General features: G+C 41.3%; 1 pseudogene; it reads right to left on the bottom strand.

The window, feature by feature from the left end:
• Nucleotides 1–904: 904 nt before the first annotated feature.
• LOC105298328 lies at nucleotides 905–3,620 on the bottom strand (annotated as a pseudogene).
• Nucleotides 3,621–4,608: the final 988 nt, after the last annotated feature.

Below are 4,608 nucleotides of genomic sequence, written 5' to 3'. Positions count from 1 at the left end.
ATAAAAACAATTTTTCCCTAAAAGTTTAGCACATTAAAGTATTAAAGGTACAATTGGTTTATTTTCTGTAAATTTTGTGACTATTCCACTTGTTTAGGCACCTATTTATCTCTATAAACAATCAGAACAGGGCTCCTTTAACTTAAGAGAGGTAATTATTAACAACCTCTGGATGTAGAGAAATATTTCATACTTGCACAGTTAGAGGTAAAGGCTATTCTAAATTCTAAACATAAATGCAAAGAGAGCTTATAGCTTCAGTTGTATGACTTCAGCCACAAATCAAAAGTAAACACAGAAACACAAAAGCTCACCTGTTTTGATCTCAAAGAGTCCCTTCACAGTGGGCATCAAATATCTGGTTTACTGAATTGAGCTCTTAAAGACACAAACAAAAAGACAAACAAACCAGATTCTCTGTCATCTGTCATCCGATAGAGAATAAGTCTCTGTCATCTATCCTATCCAACAGAGATCCCCAAACCATGAGACCATATCAGCAAACTTTCCAATCATTGCTGCTTTTAGTGGGGAATAATTGATTGGCCTTGCAGAAATAAAACCACAGAATCAGAAAGAGAAAAACCCACCAGAACCTGTAGCTTTATCACTACTTGAGAATCACTCTGGAAACCAAGAAAATATATGTCTGAGCTTAAGCAACCCATGGGTGCACTTCTCAGGCAAGGTAGTTTAATTGGCTGTCAGGTAAGTTCATTCGGACATCTCAACAGGATGATCTCCAAAAGGGCTAAAGTAAATTTTCAGAAAGGTAATAACACCTTGCTTCTCTTGCAAACATAAAATAAGCTCATGTCAAATAAGTCCATTATTTGATGTGGGAACCAATAAGATGTTAAAATTGGTTCAAGGAGCATTTGAGAGCTGGGGATTGATAAGCAGCTTAGTATCCTGCAAGACCATCAGCTGTAACCTTTGGCATTTTCTTTTCCACTGGACAGAAATCATATTCATCTCTACCAGACAGAAAAAAAAATTCCTAAGTTATCTGCCCCTATGGAATTGTAAAATAGTGCAGTCAATACAGAGTTGATCAAAGGCGCGAGCCCAGCACTGCTCTGAAAGTACACTTAGAAATCTTTGCCCCATGGACATGGACAAAGGAGTAGCGGTTACCAGAAGATAGGCGGGGAGGGGGAAGAGTGAGATAGACGGGGGAGGATTTAAATCATTTCTTCAATTAAAAAATAAATGAATTAAAAAAAAAACATGTTTCTAACAAAAAATAGTTATGTTTAAAGAGATTTAAAAAAATCTTTGCCCACTTCCATGTTCCTATGGTTTGCCTATTACTTTTTTCCTTGTGGTAGGACTAGGGTGACAAAGACAATTAAGAAGTTCTCATTTATCATTTATGGTAATAGTATTTTCAGTTATTTAAAATACTCTTCCTTTGTTATTGAAGCTGAGTATTTTTGTAGATTCTGTCTCTCTGTTGCCCCCCATGTAAACTCCTAATTCGTCTACTCTGAAATCACTCCTAGAATGAAATCTGCCCTTTTTTCATATAAAAAGTGAATATTTAATTCAACATTGCAATAAGAATTGAACGATTATTTCCTTTAGAGAGGATTGATTGCTAGTTCTACACAGCAAAATGATGCTAAGGAAATGTCTTTAGAAGACATAAATTCTCTCTGAATGCAAGTCTAAAATTCTTAAAAGGAATTAAAGGTTTTAAAGGCCCAAACCAGAAATACTCAATACTAGTGATGTCTCATTTGAATCCTAAAAGTTTGACATAATAAATATATTTTTTTAGAAAGATGTTAATTTTTACAAATTAACAACTCAGCATTTTCTAGAGACTGGCATCCCAGAGCATCACAACTATTACATGAGCACCTGGGCTGTGGTTTGTCCTCTAGCACCTTCTTTGTTCTTCTAGATCCTCTGGGCTTCCAAATGGGTAACTCTAAAGCAGCGGTCCTCAACCTTTTTGGCACCAGGGACCAGTGCTCCTATGAGAATCTAATGTCTGACGATCTGAGGTGGAGCTGAGGCAGTGACGCTAGCGCTGGGGAGCGGTTGCAAATACAGATGAAGCTTTGCTTGTTTGCCCACCACTCACCTCTCGCTGTGCAGCCCGGTTCATAACAGCGTTGAAAAGCCCTGCTCTAAAGACATTTTGAGGAAAACAGATGCAGAGATAGATGCCCATTTCTTCAGCAATCCCTATCAGCATAGCAATTAGGCAAATAATCAATGAGAAAAAGGTATATAATACATACCTTATAGTCCCCACAAGGCCTTGCTCAATTTGAAAAACTGCCAGTTCTGTGAAATATGCCAACACTCCAATAAGGTATTTATGACACAGAATCTTTATTTTTCCAAGTATGTGCTAAAACTACAGATGTTGAAACATGAATAAATCTCGTGGCTGACAAATGAATTTTGAAATGCCTATAGAAATGTGAATAAAAGCAGGCCACGACTAAGTCAACTTCCTCCTGTGTAACTTCCTTAAGTGTGTTGTGGACACTGTCCCACAAAACCTTTGTATCCTCTAGATGTATAGCATAAATGTCCAGACCTTGAGTGCTACATGATACAGACCAAAGACATTCAGTAGTAGCCATATAATGGTCCACTTTGTATGCAGTCTACATAGCTGCCATCCAAGATTAAACGCACTGACTGCTAAGGAACTGAAATAACAGTCAAGTTTTCTGAAAGCAGTTTCCAATTATGGCTGTATTAGTTGCTGCTCCATTTGCAAAGAATAAGAGTAGACAAGTGAAATCTGAAAGTCTCCCCAAGACTGTCTCTAAATATACAGCAGAACCAACCAGTCCACAACACTTTACCCTCTCTGTTCTCAGATAGCAATTGAGATTTTGACAGAATCTGGACAAGAAATGCTTCAGGGTCTCTTTGTGTTCCTTTCATTCCTAGGAGAGTAGAGAAAATCACTTTGATGTTGAAATCTCCCACTTCCACAGCAAGTCCTTTTTGCTTTTTCAGCAGCAATAAATGCACCGAGAAGTTTAGAATACTTTTTAAGATCAGTACAGAATTTATAAAAGGGAGTTAAATTACATAAAGTCCCTTGCAGAAGGAATGCAACCTTTTGAGGATAAACATCTTCCTGCAAATGTGAACACTGGGGAATTTTCCTTCGAGGTGGAGTCGGGACAAATGAAATCCGCTCCCTGACTGATTCAAATTGTTTCTGCAGGTGGACGGCACCTATAAAGTAGTCCTAAAGGCTTGAAGATGCACTTTGTCAGGGAGCCAATTCTGGTGCATCATAAGAATCCATGGTCAATAAATAAAATGCTTTGATGACGCTGTCAACCATTCTGGCTTCAAGTCTGGAACCAAAATTGCATCGAGACTGAAATTGCCTGAAGTAAAAAAGCCGCCTAAATGGCAGCTAAGACAGACAGAGGAACACCTGGCTCTCCCAAATTCCCTCGTGCGGGTCCACCATGGGCGCAAACGCTCCCAGTAAGACCTCCGCTTCCTTAGAAGCCAGGCGACCCCTGCGACCTCTCCCTGGGAAGGGTATTTCCGCGGACCCAGCCCCCCAGCACTGTGACCCTCGCTCCTGGCCGTCGGCTTCAGCTCGCGGAGGGAAGGGGCAGTGTGTTCTAACTCGCCCTCTACACCTGAGATCTAACACTGCAAGTGTAAAAGCCATTTGTGAAATCCCGCCGGAAAGAAGCGGCAATTAATCCGCTCGACGCTGCGGTGTAAAACTATTTTCTGACTTACTCTGCGGCCCTACGTAGAAAGCCTCCCTGACGCCAATTCCAAGTCAGTGAAGCAGCAAAGGTTGCCATTTTAACTGAGGGTGGAGTGGCCTGTACAGTCAATTTCCTAAGCCCTGGGCGGTTGCTCTACAGCTCTTCCCTACTGACGCCAAGTCTTCGTTCCGTTTTTCTGCCCGTAGTAAGCATGGCGGCGGCGCCTCCGCTCTGATTGGTTGACCGCCTTTACCGTAATCTTGGACCCTCCCGCGGCTGGGAAGGGCTCCCGGCTTCTCCTTGATAACCCAAGTGTGGGTCTGGGCCGTCGAACGTTTTGGATTTGACCTCCTTGCTTTTTCTGAAAATCTGAGGTCGAAGTTGACCCCCAGGTGTGGGAGATAGGAAGGGCGAGGCTGAGTTCCTCCTTGTATTCTGGTTCTGGCCGTGGGAACCTTCGAAGAAGCGTGGAAGGGAAGGGCGCGCGTCTAATGGCTTGCCCCTTTCCTCTCTCAGGGCGTTTAGTAAATACTTCTGGTTCTGTATTTGTTTGTTCATAACATAGCTTTAGTCATTTGTAGCCTCACAAATGTTGTTTCTTGACTGTTTGTTTTTCTTGTGACATATACATAATGTGTTCCATTATGCAATAATAAAATTTAAAAATATCCAAACCTATGAAATCAAACAGACTGTCATGTAACCTAGTTATGTGAGTGTGGAGGAAAAAGGGGCCACATACTAAACCTGAGAAGCTCAGGACAAGCCAGCATGGGGGGCCCTACAAACTCAGAGACTGAAATTAACCATATAGGATGGTCTGAACATAAAACTTCCTAACAAAAAGCAGATCATGGCAGGTAGTCGCATTCTGGACCTTTCTTGACAAAGATCA

The sequence above is a fragment of the Pteropus vampyrus genome, unplaced genomic scaffold (genome assembly GCF_000151845.1).
Source record: "Pteropus vampyrus isolate Shadow unplaced genomic scaffold, Pvam_2.0 Scaffold150, whole genome shotgun sequence".
NCBI lineage: Eukaryota > Metazoa > Chordata > Mammalia > Chiroptera > Pteropodidae > Pteropus > Pteropus vampyrus.
The sequence above is the reverse complement of the archived record's forward strand: the minus strand, read 5'-3'. Positions and strand labels throughout refer to the sequence as shown.